Source organism: Coturnix japonica, chromosome Z, assembly GCF_001577835.2.
Source record: "Coturnix japonica isolate 7356 chromosome Z, Coturnix japonica 2.1, whole genome shotgun sequence".
Classification (NCBI taxonomy): domain Eukaryota; kingdom Metazoa; phylum Chordata; class Aves; order Galliformes; family Phasianidae; genus Coturnix; species Coturnix japonica.
In genome coordinates this window covers 31,695,867-31,714,197 of record NC_029547.1, presented here as the reverse complement: position 1 = coordinate 31,714,197, position 18,331 = coordinate 31,695,867, and the positions used below count along the sequence as shown (strand labels likewise).

Below are 18,331 nucleotides of genomic sequence, written 5' to 3'. Positions count from 1 at the left end.
CTAGGTTGGCTGAAAGCTCTATATAGGAACAGGGTCAGTCAAAAATTGATAGTGCAGACAGAAATGGTGAAAGTTTCTGATGATGGTTTTGTTTGGCGCGATTTTGAAGGAAGGTGCTTTCTCAGATGGCAGCTATTTGTATAAGAGTGCAGGGCTCCAGGTCTTGGCACAAAGTGTCTCTACTACTCCATGTCCCACTGAAGCCTTTATTCCAAAGGTATTTGGAACAGGGGCACAGAATATCATGAGTCAACTTTTGAAGGAAAATAAAGGTTGCATTAAACTGTTCGGTCTTCTTTGTTCTTGGAACTTCTTGATTAATCAGTTTATACAATGAAAATTTAAACAATGTGGTCAGGCTTCTGCACCAGTAGTGTGTTTGTTGAAATGCTGGATTCATGCCATTTATTATCCGTCTTGTCTTGATAGTTTGGGATTGGAATTAATTGGCTTTGTAATTAATATGCAGCCAGGTAAAACATGGCTGCTCTGGTAGTGAGTCGAAACACAGTGTTTGATATAACCACTAGATTTTGTGTGGATAGCTTCAAAATTAGGTCAGTCCTTACTAATGCAGCGTATTTGCACAGCAGTGCACTATATGGTAGTGCAGTTAGGATTACCTTTACAGTCATTGTGTTTTTGGTGCACAAGTGACCATGCTGCATATAGCAGGTATTTGTCATGCTACAATAGGAAGGGGCTAGCCCAGAAAAATACTGCTGTTTCCAAGCCAAGTGTACAGCTGCTTGGAGGTACTTTGTGAGCAGCTCCAAAGTGTAGATGGTCTAACTTAGACTGCTGAAAAATCAAAACACAACTGAGGTGTAATACAGAACAAATCAGAAGGTGGTACGATTCTCTTGAAAATGCTTTCCCCCAGCTTTCCTCCCCTCCTCTTCTCCACCCTGCACCAGAAGCCTATATCACAATAACCAGATTTTACGAATCGGATGAATATAAGAAAACATATTTTTCCTTGTTTGGGGGGAGGTGAGGGTGGGAGGGCAGGGAAATAACACAGATGTGGGAATTTTATTAACATCTTCAATATCACAAAAGAGTCTGCAACGTTTCCTTTTTAGCAGATGAATGTTGCCCCCTGTGTATGGTTTCTCTTCATTGCACATGTTTTAAGGGTGAACGTCATGATTAATTATTAAAAGAGCTGACTAAAAATGATTTTCTGAAGCTACTGCTATAACCCTTTGGGGACAGTCAGGGAGTGGAGCTGGCAGACTGAGTAACAGTAGGGCAAACAGCCAGAGATAGGCAACCTCTGCACTGAGAACTGTGTGAGGAGTGGGAGAGACCACAGTGAGGAGATAGCCCAGCACCTTCCTGAGCTGATGAGCAGAGCTGATTGATTAGAGGGAAATGCACATAACAGCATCTTCATGGCTCCCAATCAGATTATCATACCAACTTTTATCTTTGTCTTCTATTGCTTAATGTGCTTAAAGTGCGTCATTCAATAAGAATGGGGCCCCATTGTTCCAGTTCCCCAAAAGAGCTGAACTGGGAGAATTCTCCTGTCACAAATAGGTGGTAAGGAAAAAAAGTGATTTCAGTGGTAGCGAATTACCAGATAAGCAGTGTAAGTATTTTCATGTTTCTCCTCCAGGTATTTAAACATTTTTTGTGTTCAGTCCTGTCAGAAGGATGTCTGTATTTATTTCCCTTTTGTATCTTTCTCTCCTCACAAAACATACACACAAAAAAACTAACCCAGAAGCTTGCCTTTTTCCCCTAGATGAAAGATCCTTTGGAATCCACAAACATAGGAAAAGCAGGTGTGGTCTTAGTTCATTTCAATTGCTTGATTTCCAAGTAGATTTAGAGGTTTTAAGGGGTAATGCAGGATCACCCCTTAGTAGACATCTAGCAGATCTCTCAGTGAAAGAATAACTGCAAAAAATTATACGTGATATGCACATTTTCTTATTAGCTGTTTTACTTCTTTATACCAAATTCTGTTTCCTCATGTGATGAAGTAAAGGAATATAAAATATCATTATATCTTTGACTTTTCCATTCTTTCAGTAACTGTATGACATGAAGTTCAAGGATACGTCTTTGTCTGAATTTGTAATAAATGAGAAGAATCAGAGGTTTTACATGTGGGAAAATCATTGTGGTATGATGTGGACCTCAGCAGTAAACAGCAAGAACTTTTTGATTAATTCCACGTCTTCTGAATAAGAAAATTAAATATATAAAGTAATTGTAGCATCTGCGATTGCAAACTGAAGTATTTAGATGAATGCTGGTATTGAGGACTTCTGTGGAGGCTTCCCACTTCTTATTATTAACAGATTCAAAAGACTGATTTAAATTAAGTTATAAAATATGCTAATCAACAGGTAAATTCTGCCCTTCCTTTTTGTTGAACTGGAGTGCAGTGCTTAGGTGCCTGAACTGACAGTTGATTTGTCTCTGACCTGGTTTGATGTAAATAAAGTAGGATTGTTTGCAGATGCCAATAGGCCCAGCAGCTGTTTAACTCAATTCCCTGTGCTTTTCTTCCAGGCATGTGTTTCTGTTCTAAACCCCTTCACTAAAACGCTCATGTTTAGGAATGGTTTTATAATCCTATTTTCTCAGTAGCTTTGTTTATTTATTTGTTTACTTTTCTAACAGGCACGGAGAGTAATAGGAGCTGTTATATCTGAAGTACAGATTGAAACAAACTATTAGAAGGCATTTTTACAACATGTGTAATCAACTCATTCTTCACTGGTCCCATTTTTCCCCCTAATAATTCTTTTCCATAGCACATTCCATTCTAGTATTTTCTGTAGTTGTCTCAGTACGCTTAAAGGCATGCTAACTTATGTGTAATGCCTTCCCATCTGAAATAAGAGGATTAAGAAGTGCCTGGAGGACGTGTTCTGAGAGGCTGATTTTGTCTTAGAGTGAGCAACCAACATTTTTCTGATGTGATATGATTGGTTTCCAGATGGGGCTTCCCAATAGTGACCATCAGGTTTCTGTTCCTCTACTTGAGTTGGGTTTTCCAGCTTCCTTCTGTGTTGTTTTTTGTTTGTTTGTTTGTTTTTTGTTGGTTGGTTTGTTTTGTTTGTTTGTTTGTTTGCCCATGTCTTGTTACCCAGACTGATTTATTCCTTAAGAACTGTCAGGAATCCTGCTCCACTTTGTGCCATTGTCCATTTGCAGAAAGCTCTGGCAGTCACATTTCTGTTTGTTTTATGGTGAACGAGAGTTTTTGAGTCTCCATATGTTAGAAGAAGAGATGGCTGTGCAAGGAAGGAAGCCAAGTCCAAATGGAAGAATTTAGAGAAAACAGACATTTTAGAGTAATGTTGTATGCTCATTAAAAATTGATGAACGACATTATACTGAAGACTTCACTTGGAAGTCTACTCTGTGCCCTAGGAGGGACTCCCAGTATTGCACTTCTGCTTGAGACAATCTTACATAATGACACATTTCTAGGGACCAAGAAGTGAGTCATGCATACTAGACAAGACTGAAAAATAAAAGGATTGTAATGTTCAGCGTTCTTAACAACACTGATCTAGAGAAGTGGCTGTGTAGAAGTACTGTGCTGAATATTCAGATAGCAACAAATTACCAAGGTATTATCATACCCTATTTTCATTAGTAAGTCTAACAAAGTTTTTTTATAGGGAATTATAATTGCATGTCAGTAAGTAGTATTGGAAGGCAAGAGATCTGGAAGGGATCTGAAAGTAAACAAAATGAATCAGAAGAAACACCAGAGAAAATGTTTTGGTTATTGTTTGCCAGCCTATAACTCAGTAAAAATGACTACTCAGCTCTATCCAGTAAATACAAAGAACACTTACTTAACCTGGGCAGCACCCTCATTCAGCTCAAGAAACATTTGACTGAACTAAGGAATTCATGAAGTAACTCAGAAGACTGGAGAAAACTAAAAAGCTGAAGAGTGGTTCATTGGGATGAAACGCAGTGGGTTTTTTAGGCGTGGCAATGCATGCGTACTGCCTTCTGAAACTTGGTGAAGTCTCACTGCTGCTTGATTGCCAAATACAGTTCAATTTCAGGGTATTTGAAAAAAAAAAAAAAAAAAGATTTGGTAAAATGAAAGAACATTTTACTTCTCCAGAATGATGGAAGAATGAGATGCATTCTCTGTGAAACAGTGCTTTTGAACACTTCACTGTAAGAAGTTGTCACAGTAAAAGAGAAAGGAAAATAGTGTTATTGGGCTGACAGAATAGTTTTTTTTTTTACTCAGGGAAGGTGCTTTTGATAAGAAAACGGTTCTGTAAGATGACATTAAAGTGGATTTGTATGCTGTGTTCATGAATCAGTAGTATTACTGTGTTATACACTTAAGAAATAGAAAGGCTGGCTTTTTATGCTATTTTACTCATTATCAATGAAAAAAGCACAAAGGCAGACAAATTGTAAAGAGTTTTTTTTATTTTTTTTTCTGTTAACCAGTCTTCTGATGTCCAGTTGGCAGTGGGCTCTTCTGATTTCTCACTGCTTAAGAATTGATTCAGATTATCTTTTCAGCTAATTTACCATATCCACACATCCAACTGCTACAGAATGAGAGGGCAACTTTACAAAATCCCAATGGAAAACAGAGGTACTTGGAATGAATCCTAATGCATATTGATATCATAAGCGAGTTAGCACATTAAGTGTTTCTGAAAGTAATATGCACCAAACTGACTATAAAATGAAGGCAGTAACTTACCTGTGCCTTGCACTTAGCTGCTTTCCAGACTTAAACTGTAATAAAGAATGAGCTTCCACCTGTAATTCCTTCAGGAGAACTGGATGAATTCTGGAAAGTAATGACAATTCAGCCCATAGGATCAGACTGCTTAAAAGATAACCATGTAGAAAATGTCAGACAGTGTAACAGTTTTCTTGTAAATTTGCAAGTGGAAAATTTAATCACACCTCTCTGTATGGTGGGATGCAGTAGGCAGATGAGTTTCGAGAATACATATGAATCCTCTTCCAAAAAGAATTATTTGTTAACAACCTTCAGTTTTCTTGCCAGGAAGGCTGTAGTTATTCCTACTACAGATGTAGGTATTTTTATTCTAATTCACAATTTGTCTTTAGAAGTCCCAAATGTACATCACCAGCTTAAAAAAAAAAACACAACAAACAACCCTACTTTTTCACTGGTGCTATGGTCCTGTGCCATCAATCTCATCATTTAAGTATGGTGGAAGAGAATTCCCAGCTAGAGTATTGCTGAGTCTTTGCAGTTTTGTATTTCTTTTTTCAGGAACTTCATTTAGTGCTTCAAATCAGCAGAGTAATGGATATTGCAGTGTAGCTTCAGGCCACCTTTGCACAGCTGTGCTTGTATCACTGCTATGCAGCTGTTAGCTCTAGAACTATGCATTTTTTCAAGCAAATAATGTCTGCATGATGAAGATGTTTTTGCAGTGGTGCTCAAGAAGTGACAATATGCTATAGGGGTCTGCTTGCTCCCAGTAATATCTTACTGCTTGAAGTCATCTCAACAAATGTGAGACGAGCCAGTCCTTCTCATGTGCTGACTGGGCATGTTCACGCATAAAGAGTAACTTACAGGTAACACTTCTTTTCAAAAGGAAGAAAGTGTTTCAGATCTAAGATGAAACAAGGCTTGTTGGAAGTTTTCCTTATTGATTAAACCATCTTATCCCAGTCAAGATAAAAGAAAGGGAGAGATGGAAACAGAACATGTAGTCCATTCTCGCTGCAGCAGAAGTCAAGTTTCCAGAGGACTGCACATATGCAGAAGAGTGCACTGAATGCAGTTTAAAAGAAAGCTGTAATCTACCAAATTCTTATGGAGAAAAAGTAGTTGAGATTTCCAGGATGGAAATGGCTGTGTGAATGCTGTTTCCTCTTTAAAACCAAAAGGTTATAGGAGAAGAAGGTGTGCTTTTTTTCTTCCTACGTACATCACCACTGAGAGAGTCCTTTTCTAAAACACAGGAAAGGTTATGTTAAGTTTGCCATCCTGTTGCAGCACTCAGGTAAAGAGACTCTTGTGTCTTATAAAATTAGGATCCCGCAAATGCTAGATTTTCATGAGTATTGTTTGGCTGTTCTTTCTGTAAGTACACAGTCTATTTTGGTGATTTTAACAGTGGGTTTTCACCTTCTGGAGTACTACGTGGCCAGTAGGCCAAGTAAAGAAGGTGAGGCATTAGAAAATTAATGACAGGAGACTGACATTTCCTGCATGCTAAGGCACTTGACTCTTAAATGATATTTGCTTTCTCTGGGGCTCAAATTTTTTCAAATTTGAGTGCTCACAGAAGGTGTCAAATGGCTGCAGCACCCACTGGCCTTTGCATGAATTGAGAATGCATGAAACACTGCAGTAGACTCAGATATCAGAAAGTAAATGGAAATTTCTTAATTTCTGCATGAGAGATGACATTATGGTCTTTCTCCAGAAACATTTTTTAAAGTTATAATTAGCATTTTTTTATTTATATTAGTGAAACAGGAAAAAAGGGGGGGGGGGGGGNGGGGAAGAAAGAAAAAAGAAAAATCTGGTTCTGAACTGTTTGTTTTACTTAAAAAAAAACTGTAAATGCTACTGGGTACAGAAGTAATGCAAGCAATATGTTGCAAATACTAATGTGTTAGTAAAATCCTCTGTTAACAATGTAAGGTTTTAGTGTTGTTCTGCAATACCGTCCCATATGTTTGAAAGGGTGCCATGCAAGCAATTCAGGCCACAGGACCACAAAGGGAAGCTGAGTGGTTTTATTCCACCAGAACTGCTAAAAAGACTGTGCTACAGTGTAAAAAGAAATGCCTTTGGGGCTCTGGAAATTTGTGTCAAAGTCAGTAATAAAGCACAGAATAAAATCAATTCATCGAAAATATTTTTATCCCCCCCAAACAGTGTGATGACATGAAACAACCTGACAAAGTGCCTTTTATGGGTGCCAAAAAAGCAAAGATAACACCAGGATTCTTATGCTGTAATTAGAACAACCGTCAAGCTGATTTTATGTTAGTGAGAAGGTGATGCAGCAAAAGCTTTGTCTTTCAATTACCTATTGTTCTTGAGCTGTTGATAGATTCAGAGGGTAGACGTGATTCCTTACAGATCAACTGCAGGTAGACTTCATGGAGGATGCAACACATTTTGCTAGCTACAGAATTATACCATTTTTGAAAGCATCTCTGTGGTTTGCTAAATTCTCATGTCATGTTGCCCCTGGGTCTGTTGTAGTGCAGTAGCTACAGTAATGGGAGGACGGTTGGACTAGATGATCTTGTAGGTCCTTTCAAACCTTGTTATTCTATGATTCTATGAGCATCACACTTCAGTTTCCCATACTATGTCTTGAAGTGCATCTTTGCATACAGCTGGAGAAGGAGACCAAAACTGCTGCTGAGGGAACTAATTATGGATATCCTGGGATATCCAGATTGGCTTTTCTATAACTGCATGTTTCTAAGCTTTCTGAATCAGAGAAGGCATCTTCCAAACACAGCTATGTTCAGCTTTTGAGTCCAGTACTTCAAGTAATAATGTCTTATGAGGGATGCTGTATTTGGTTTTAAATAAATAAATAGATAAATAAATAAGGTTTTTGTTGTTTTGGTTTGGTTTTTTTGGCTGTGCATTCAATGTTAGCATGTAAAAACCTAAACAAAATATAACCACTTTTCTTGTTGTTTTTTTGTTTGTTTGTTTTGGTTTGGTTTGGTTTTTCCTTGTATCTCTGCCCAACTCCCTCCTAACCCATTTGTGAACTGCATAATTCCCAGCTAGCTAAGCCTTGAACTGCTTAGCCTGTATTCATAAAGAAGCAGTAGTGACAGGTTACTGGTAGTGACAGATTATAGTAGCAGTAATGAGGACAAATGATTTACCACCTGTAGGCTGATAACTGACCCACAGAAGTTGCTTGCTGTATCTGTCCACTGACTGGACTGCTGCAATATGTATTATTTCACACAGGTATTTAAGCTTCTGAAGGCATAACCCACAAAGGAAATCTTTTACAATGATCCTATCTATGCCACCAGAAATATTTTTCTGACTATCTGCCAGAATCTTTGTTGCTGCATTTAAAGCCTGTGTTTCTTTGTTTTGTCCACTGTAAACACAGAGGATGCAGCCTTTTGTCTTCAGTATTTCCTGTGTGATGTTTGGAAAGTGGATAGTTTAATAGATCTGTTCATTTCATAAGGCTCTTTGTCATCTTCCAACATAGACAATTAGTTTATTTCTTCTTATTTCAACCACAGAAGCTGAACAGAGATTCCCTCCCTGCTCACTCTTTCTCTAGTCTTCAGGAATCGTACTTGAAAGGCCACTGGAACCTGAAGGACTTCTGCTCAACCTTCCACAACAGTCTCAGATCTATAAATGGAGGTTGATGAGGAAATGGAAGATATCATAACCAAAGCTATCATGGCCCTCATTCATGTGTATCTCACAAAGACACTAAGTAACATTTCTGTTAAATTGCCTACCAAACATTTCTAATTTATCTGATTTTATAAGAAGATGAGGTGACTACCAAAGGTCAGTCTTCAGGAAGAGTTTTGGGGTGGCACAATCTCTTTTTCTTTTCACAGTAGAAATATTCTTTTTGTTTCTTTGCATAGTAACAAGAACAATGTTTTTAAATTGTTACATTATGAAAGAAATTTTAAAACTCAGTGTGGGGTAAAATCAGCATTCCAGCCCTTTCTGAAGACATGGAACTTAAAATATACATATTCTACCTCCATTACATACATATGAGGAAATGTAGCATGTCTGTACACTGCTCTGGAATAAAAGGTGATTTTATCCTTCTAAAACAAATCTGGAAGGGGAAAAATGTGGTTTTCTCAGACATCCTAGTGGGAAATTAAACGTGATCAGGTTATATTATCTTGATATATGTGATTATTTAAGAATAATTTAAAGATAAAGATATGAACTATTAAGCCCAAAATATCCTATTCGGTTACTTATTAATGATAACTCTGGGAGCTTTAGCTTATTCAAGATGGGAATACTAAATTGTTCAGAGGATTGCTTCTGCTAAGAAGCTGCTGACTTCTATTGCTAACATACAAGGATGAGTTCCTTTCTTTCTATTACCTTTGTTTCTTAAGTAGTGCAAATTTCTGTTTTTATTTAATGTTCAGAAATTCTCACGCTCTGCTGAAAAATCCCCTGATAAAATAGATGCCTTTCGAGCTGGAACAAATTAGAAGAAATACGTATTCACCCAATACTGCAGTTTTCTGGGAAGGTGGCTATTATAGGAAGTCTAAGTAAGTACTGAAACTGAAAAAATTGTTTGCATCAAATTATATGATAAAATTAACATCTCAGCACCTTGAAATATTTTAGCACAAGTAACTCTCATTAATTTATTTGGGACTCGTCTGCAATCCAACTGAGTCAATGGAAACACTTTCACTGGCACAAAACTTACCTGCCAGATATCAGAGTTTGAACTTTGAAGCAGAAACACTGTAATAGACTAATGTATGTATAATGTACATTCTTTTATTTTCATTTAAAACTGGGCATACATTCAGGCATTTCTGCTGCAAATAGTGTGCTTAACTAATGCTGCCTTTTTTTTTTCTTTTTTTTTTTTTTTTAAATCTCAAATCCTTAAGTCCACACTCCCCTTAAATTAAATGAGGAGGAAAAAAAGCTCTAGGAAACTACTTCATATTGTAAAATAAATGAGTAACTGAAGAAAAAAACGTTAATTTACTTGAGTAGAAGAATAGCATAGAAACAAATGTTTATTTCATTTCCTTTGAGGATTCATGGCAGCAACAGCTAAACCGTGTTTATGTGTCTAGTCTTTGGAACTGCGAAGTGAAGTTTTCTACTTTAGGCTTGTTTTATGGAGTATTCTTTATTTCTTTCCTTCTGTGCTCACTTAATACAGCATTACTTCCAGATTCTTTGTGGCAGTCATCTAGACCCTAATTCTGCTCATATCACTTGCTATCTGAAAGACTGAAGTCATTTCACATCCGGAACAATTCTTTCACACACGTGGCTCAAGTCTAGCTGATATGGTAGTTGGACCTCAGTTCTAGGATTTAGTTTTTTCTATGACCTCAGCAAAAGCAAAATTATTAGGGCAACACCATCTGAACTAAGCTGGCATGTCTCTTCTTCTATAGCATCCCTTCCTCATGCAAAAACTCTATAGAATGCAGTGGATGTATGTGTACAGTCGAGAAGGAAGTGTCAAGCAGAATAAAAATCCCAGTTTCGAAGTATCTGTTAGGTATCATGGTCAGTAAAACTAGCATTAATATTCTCAAATTTGCTTTATAATGCTTTATTTTTGTGTGATCAAAATTAATATTCTTTGACTGTGGATTAATTTTTCATAAGCTGCTCTGGCAACATTCTCTGTAAATAAAAGTCTGTCATAGCCTGTTAGCTTGTTTTTTCTACAGCTGAAAAACACAAAATTGCTAAAATGTTAATCTTATAGTATGTCTGTACCAAAACTGCACCATTTGCATTTTAGGTTTTTCTGGATTTCCTATTGTGTGCTTCCATGATGCAATAGGCTGTGATTCTCAATCTCAGGTTTGAGATCTTCCTCAAGTACTCAAAGTGGCTGTCATTAAAACACTTACTTCCTGCTATGAAGTGTCTTCTAGCTCATTGGGAGGCCATGGGTAGTATATCATAATGCATTTGGCTCAGTACAAAAAAAAAGAAGAATGCAGTAAGGAATGAAATACCCATAATTAATTCAGGTAGCTGATACATGATCTGAGTACTCTGTGAATACATAAATGCTAAAATGCATTATACTTAAGGCAGCAAAAATTATATTATCCCTCTTGTTTGGATTACTTACATATTAGTAAGTCAATGCTCATCCTGGATTTTTTAACAAATTCTAATTAAGTTCATCCTCTTACTAATTGTTGTTTGCTATCTTCCTTTCTAATACCACTCTATAGATAGCAGATTACTAGTCCCAGGTCTGAGTTGAAATTGATTAGGCAGTATAGGTATGTGTGCTTTCCTGTTCGCTAATTTATTATTAATTTTAGAATTAAAATCATTAATTTTAGAAACAGTGATGGTAGCTGGAGGTTATGATGGAAGGACCTTAGCAGTAGGCTCTTGCAGCAAAGAGGGTCAGATTTATCCTGCAGTGCATCAGGAATGTAGCCAGCAGTGGCCAATGGAAGCAAACTTCTCTATAAGACCACATATAGGTACTGGATCCAGCTGTAGGGACACTGCCTACTTTCCTCCTCCGTCTGGACTGTCACAAGCCCATGGGACTGGATGGACACCATCCTAGCATGCTGAGGGAGATGGCAGGGGTGATTGCTGAGCTGCTCTCAGCCATCTACCAGCAGCACTGGAGACATCCCAGAGGATTGGAGGCTTGACAGTGTGACTCCCATCTATAGGAAGGGCTGTAAGGAGGAACCAGCGAACTACAGGCCAGTCAGCCTGACCTCTGTACCAGGGAAAGTTATGGAGCAAATCACCTTCAGTAGGATCACACTGTGTCCAGGGGATCAGGCCCAGCCAGCACAGGTTCATCTCCTTCTATGACTGGGAGACCAGACTGGTAGATGAGGGAAAGGCTGCTTATGTAGTCTAGCTAGATTTCAGCAAAGCCTTTGACATGGTCTCTCACAGTATTCTCCTGGGGAAACAGGCTGCCCATGGCCTGGACAGGTATACCCTTCTCTGGGTAAGGAACTGGCTAGAGGACCGTGCCCAGCAGGTAGTGGTTAATGGAGTTAAGTCCAGCTGATGACCTGTTACAAGTAGTGTCTCCCAGGGGTCAGTACTGGGGCCCATCTTAATATCTTTATTGATGACCTGGATGAGGAAATTGAGTGTACCCTTAGTAAGTTTGCAGTTGACACCAAGTTGTGAGGTGGTGTCGATCTGCCTGAGGGTAGGAAGGCCTTTCAGAGGGACCTGGATATATTGGATTGCTGGGCTGAGGTGAATGGGATGCAGTTCAACAAGGCCAAGTGCTAGGTCCTGCACTTTGGCCACAATAACCCCATGCAGCACTATAGGCTTGGGGCTGAGTAGCTGGATGACTGTGAAGAGGAAAAGGATCTGGGGGTGTTGGTCAATTCTTGACTGAACATGAGCTGACAGTGTGCCCAGGTGGCCAAGAGGGCCAATGCTATCCTGGCCTGCATTAGAAATAGTGTGGCCAGCAGGAGCAGGGAGGTAACCATCCCCCTGAAGTCAGCTCTGGTGAGGCCACACCTCAAATATTGTGTTTGGTTTTGGGCCCCTCATTGCAAGAAAGACACTGAGGCCCTGGAACATGTCCAGAGTAGGGCTACAAAACTGGTGAGGAATCTGGAGCACAAGTCTTAGCTGAGGGAGCTGGGATTGTTTAGCCTGGAGAAGAGGAGGCTCAAGGGTGACCTCAGTGCACTCTACAACTTCCTGAAGGGAGGTTGTGATGAGGAGGGGCTTGGCCTCTTCTCTCAGGCAACAAACAGGTCCTGAGGAAATGGCTGCAAGTTGTGCCACAGGAAGTTTAGATTAGATATCAGGAAAAACTTTTTCTCTCAGAGAGTGGTCAGGCACTAGAATGGCTGCCCAGGGAACTGGTGGAGCTGCTGTCCCTAGCAGTGTTCAAGAGGCATCTGGATGAGGAGCTATGAGATATGGTTTATTAGCCTGTGGTAGCAGTGGTGATGGGAGGACAGTTGGACTGGATGATCTTGTAGGTCTTTTCCAATCTTGTGATTCATTGACACCCAAACCTGAAATTTGTGGGCATGTTGTAACGAGTGTGGCAGAGGTTGGTCAGTGAGCTGCTGCATGGGTTTCTTCAACCAAAGGAAGGGAAAGTGGAGAGGAAATATTTTTTCTAGTTTTCTGTATGTAAGCTATATTGCCATGCATGTTGCCATATAGCTTGCATACATATATAGCTACACTGTATAAACTTGTAGCAACAGGCAGTTTTCAGAAAGTTTGTACAGCCACTGTGTCTGTTACTCCTTAGCATGCTAGTTGTTGAGCTAGCAATTTCTATAAGCTACTTGCTGTCAAGCTGTTTGTTATCTGTGACCTAGTTCATTTCAAATCAAATACTTGTTTATGCACAGTGATGCACAGAAAATCTCTAAGTCATTTCTTTGGCAGAACTGTTTTTGATAAGTCCTTATGAAGAGAGATAGAAAGAAGAACCCTAAAAGCCCCCAAGCAGGATTTTGTATTCAGGCTTTGGTTATTTCCTTCCCAGAGAGAAGAGCACAAGAATCCTGATTGCCTTAGTGTTAACAATAAGGATATGCTGCTTGTATCTATGCCAGCAAAAGTGATAGGTGAAAGTGTCCAGGCCTTCATGTGTCATAGGTTCCCTTTGGGTGGCAGGGGCAGTTGTAGATGCAGGTCATAGCACAGTAGGAATTGGCACCCCCTGGGCAAATTCAGTGGTCACAAAACCATTGGAGTCAGATCTCCCAGCTTAGCCCTGGTCATCTCTACTGAAATGGCCTCTATCCTACCTGAGCTATTATGGGAACATTGCTGCCATTTGATTTTCACAAACAGCTTCATCCTTCTTACTATGAACCATGACCACAGACACAAGGTCACAGTTTCCAGAGAACTGCTCCAGGTTTGTACACGTAGATTTAGAGATAGGGCTTGCAGTAGGAGCAGGAGGTGTTAAAAAAGACTACAAGGCTGTGACCTGCCTCTGTCAGACCTGGTCCCAATTAAAGGTAGCCAAACCCTGAGGAGCTGGCGAAAAGGTTGCAGCAGAGAACTACACAGAAAAATGTTTTCAGGCAGGTCAGGGCAGTCAAAGATTGTGGATGTGCTCAGGGCCACTGAGAAACTGCACTGAGATGCAATGGTGATCAAAGATATATATATATATATATATATATATATATATATATTTTTTTTTTTTTGGAGGGAAGAAAAAACCCCCAAGAGAGTCTTTCTAATCTCATTTGAATTGGTTGCTTATCTGTATTTTCTTCATATAAGAATTTAATAGAACTTAGTAAACCATTTCATTAGTTCCCTTATATCTTCATCATTTTCTTTAGTTAGGCAATGTAAGTACTGTTATTTATACTGTTATTTCTACACTCAAATAAAGTGTATTTTGGAAAAACGAGTTTGTAAGAACTGAATTATATGTTACAATGAATTTACACTGCAAGTGACTATATAGTGGAATATTTCAAGGAATGAATGATCCCTCTTGCAGAATGTACTGATACATATAAATATGAGGATTAACTAGATTCTAGTACACCTTTAGATTGTGGCTGTCACCACTGAATGTAAAGCAGTGATTAGTGATATGTACAGAATAAAATTTTCCTACTGCAGTGAAAATGCAAATGAGTATTCTCCATGAACTTTCAACTTTGCTATTCCTTTTCTAAGATATATCGTATCTTTCTGGAATAAAAAAAGTAAGCATTTTTTCTTAAGTATTGGTATCAGAGCTTACAAACTGTCAATGTTACCTTGTAGAGAGGGCTCTGGCTGAGCTGTATGTATTCATAAATATTCTTGTACATCTCCTAGTCATGGTTCTGTCTATGACTTTGTGCCTTGTAATGGTTGTGGATGAAATTTGAAGAAGGTGATGCAAGAGTTCAAAATTACAGTTATTAATTTTGCCATAGAAGGATGAGGAAAATAAAATCTATATCTCCTGTTTACACAGCGAACCTAAGAATTCTTCATCAATTTCCATCCTTTTCATTGCTATGTATAAGAGATATCAAAACTCAATCCTTCTGATGCAGGAAGGTTTCAGATGCTCTGGAAGACTTATCTTCTCTTCCTCTTCTTTCCATCTTTACTTGGAATTGGTCAAAGTTTTTCCTTTTCTTCTCCTTTACATGAAAGATGAGCTGGTGATGGCATCTGGAAACAAAGTACAAACTGGTGGTCAACTTCTCTAGATTCTTGGGGATCATATCCAGCATGCTGAAGTAGCAATATCTACATTTCTTTCTAGAGCTAGAAGGTCCAGTAGATGCTTCCACTTCTGAAGCACACAAGAATATTTACCTGTAAATTTTATGAGGCTATATTCAGTCAGATGGCATAGCAGTTGTTCATCAGTTCAGAAGCCTTGGATCGTGGTAATGCTTTGAGGTCTGTAGTTTCTGTCCTTTGACATATGACAAAGGTATTTATGAGGACTGAGTATTTGTTAACCATGTTATCTGGTTAATTTCTAAATAATGATCTCCTATAATCTGAAGGTCAGACCATGTGGTTTGTTGTTCTGAATGGATTCAGTTGGAGTTGGAGAAATATTATTTTTCTTAGTAAATACGTGGCGTTCTGTATAATGAAGAACAGAACTTCTAGTACTGATTATGTTTAAAAAAAAAAAAAAAAGTTCATACCAACATTACACCAACAATCCTGGATTCAAATTGAAGTTGCTTTTTATGTAATGTTCAAATATGATGTGCTTTCTATTATTCCCATTGATGTACCTATTATTCCCATTGGCAGCAAGATACCAAGAAACATCTAGTAACTACTCATTATTTTACAGAATTATGTTTGGAGTTACACTCAGGAAAAGTAGTAGGACCCCAGAGTAATATCTTCTCAATTTGAGATGTTTTCACCTTGTATTAGCCAACAAATTGACTAAGAAATCTCCAAAGAGAATCAAAGGGAACAATGTAGGAACATTAGTGATTCAGTAGGTGATTTGTTTAGTTGTGAGCCACTGATCTGAACCAATGCTTCTGTAGGGTCTTAGATGAATTGCATTGCTATTTCTGATGGAATAGAAATCAAAGTTAAGCTCATTCCTGTAATCACTAAATATCCACAACTGTGTCATGGGCAATTTCACATAAACTGTATAAATTTAGAGTGGGCATATATTTGTCAGTGTACAATTACCAGTGTTTCAGGTCTCTAAGAAAGTTTATTTACTCATCTGCATATTCCAGCATTGGCCTAATGCTTCCCTTTGGCAGAAAACATTCTGGGTGGCAGATCTGTTCTTTGTTCAGTTTTGTTTGCTTTTTAAATTTTCTTAAGTCTTTGTTTTGGAACACTCGTTACTATTATATTGGTAAATGCAAGTAACTGTCTTGTTACACTACTGTAATATGAGTGGTAATCTGCTGATACTGAATCCTACTCCAAGGGACTTCACTGAGAGGAATATACATGCACCATGGAGACCTCACCTGTCAGAGAACATGAACTGTCATAACTTACAGCCTTGACTGTTCTTGGCTGTTGGTGGTAGTGGGTAACATTTTTTTATTTCATCCTTTCAGCATACTGTAATGAAGTTATATAATTACATAGAATAAATTCAGGGTGTTTGCTCAGAATTTTTTCTTTACCCTTTTGTAGACTGTTACTTCTACATAGGACACAAATATTTTATTGCAATATATGTCTGTTAATTGAATAATGTTGGAAAAAATAAGAGTAGTGAAATGAAAATGAAGCCATAGTTGCAGATTTTAGGGCTGACACCAAAGTAAGGAATTTGTTTGCTTTTTTGTTGCATCTTTTTCTTTTTTTAATTAGATAGCAAATTTCATAACAAGTGGCCTGTCAGTTGCCTTCCTTTGTACATAACACAAACAATAGTATTTGCTTAACAATAAATAGCAACGTATTTCTTAAAAAGCTGGTAATGATAACATAATAATAATATAATAATGCCATATTATACCATATGATAATAGTAGTAATAATAATAATCATCATCATCATCATAAACAGATGGTACCTAATTTGGTACCTATTTAAATTCTTTCCATCAGTTCAAGTGTTTAAGAATACCTCAGTATTCATTGCAAACTGGAATGTCTCCTCCTTGAAGCTGAAGTATAAAAATTCCTGGCTAAAATTAAGGTAAAATAATCACTCTGTAGAAGGAAGGATTACAAGAGCAATGCTGAATTACATGTGCTACCTCTATAAACACCAACATATATATTCTTCATATAGTAAATGTACACTTCATATTCAAATTTATACATAAAATAAACTATTAAATGCAGATTAGGAAATACTCCTTGCCAGATTGAAAGTTGGATTTTTATAAAGCAGATTCAGCTTTTGTTTCTCATTGTGAGGTCGATTATTTTTGCTGTTTTGCTCAATAGATGCAATTTGTGTTACTATGTACAGTACAATACTAGGTACAGTTACTTATTCAGTTACCTGAATTTTCATCTTCTAATATAAATTATGTTTTCTTTGTGGTATAGTCTGTAATTTTCATTTGATCTGATATATTGCTGTGGAAAGGAGGAGGCTGTCATTCTCCAGAATGGTATGCATTACCTCAGTGTATTTTAGTGGTATTGTTAAACATGGCTATATCTGAACATATTCCAGATCAAAGTCATAAATTACAGAGGGATGATCAGAGAAAGTGATTATATAGGCTACATTAAGGCCACTTTCAAATTTCGCTATATTTTCAATCTCTGTTTCTGGACTGCATACAGATCTGATAGGTTGTGGTGGATTATTTTGTTTATGTAATCTAATATTATGTATTTATATGCAAATAATGTATGACCTCTTTGAGCTTTTGGTGAAAAATAGCTTCACAAATCTACCTGACAAATCAAAAGATGTTATTGTTCGGGAGGTATGGTATTGTACTTTGTTACTAAGCTTCTAAAATTCTTATTCATTTATTGCATTAAAATAAATGCAGTATTGAATTCACTTGGGCGCTGACCGTAATGAATACAAGCAGGCATCCATGATAGTAACAATGTGACTCAATTTTTGTGAGTGATGCATTTTCAGTTCTCTTTTCCCTAAGTCTAGCACAGGCACAGTGCTGTGATCACAGCTGGCCAAGTGCAGTATTTGGTTATTCATGCACCACATTTGTAAGATGTGCTTTTGCTCAAATCACTTGACAGCCCAGCTGTACTAATTGCATGCTGCACTGGAGGCTCACAATGATTCCAGTTCATTGGGTTGCATATAGCATATGAAGATACAGTTGACTTCTTTATTATCACCATACAGACCATAATGAGGTCCGTTCTTCTCTTGAAGGAGCTCATTTTCATTTGATTATCATGTATAAGACAACTTAATGTGAAGATTATAAGTATCTAAAGTGCAGGAGGCAATTGGATAAGGCCAGACTCTTTTCAGTGGTGTGTAGTGATAGGACAAGGAGCAATGGCCAAAAACTGGAACACAGGAAGTTCCACACAAATATATAGAGAACTTCTTTACATTGAGGGTGATGGAGCCCTAAAGCAGGTTGCCCAGAGAGGTAGTGGGGTCTCCTTTGGAGATATTCAAGACTTGTCTGGACATCTTCCCATGCAACCTATTGTAGGAATCCTACTT

The 18,331-nt window shown here is 37.9% G+C and overlaps 1 protein-coding gene across 13 annotated transcripts in view; it reads left to right on the top strand.

Annotated features, from left to right (window-relative positions):
• The window catches only part of TRPM3 (transient receptor potential cation channel subfamily M member 3), a 401,802-nt gene that overhangs the window by 154,929 nt on the left and 228,542 nt on the right, over window positions 1–18,331 (top strand). The window lies entirely within an intron of this gene.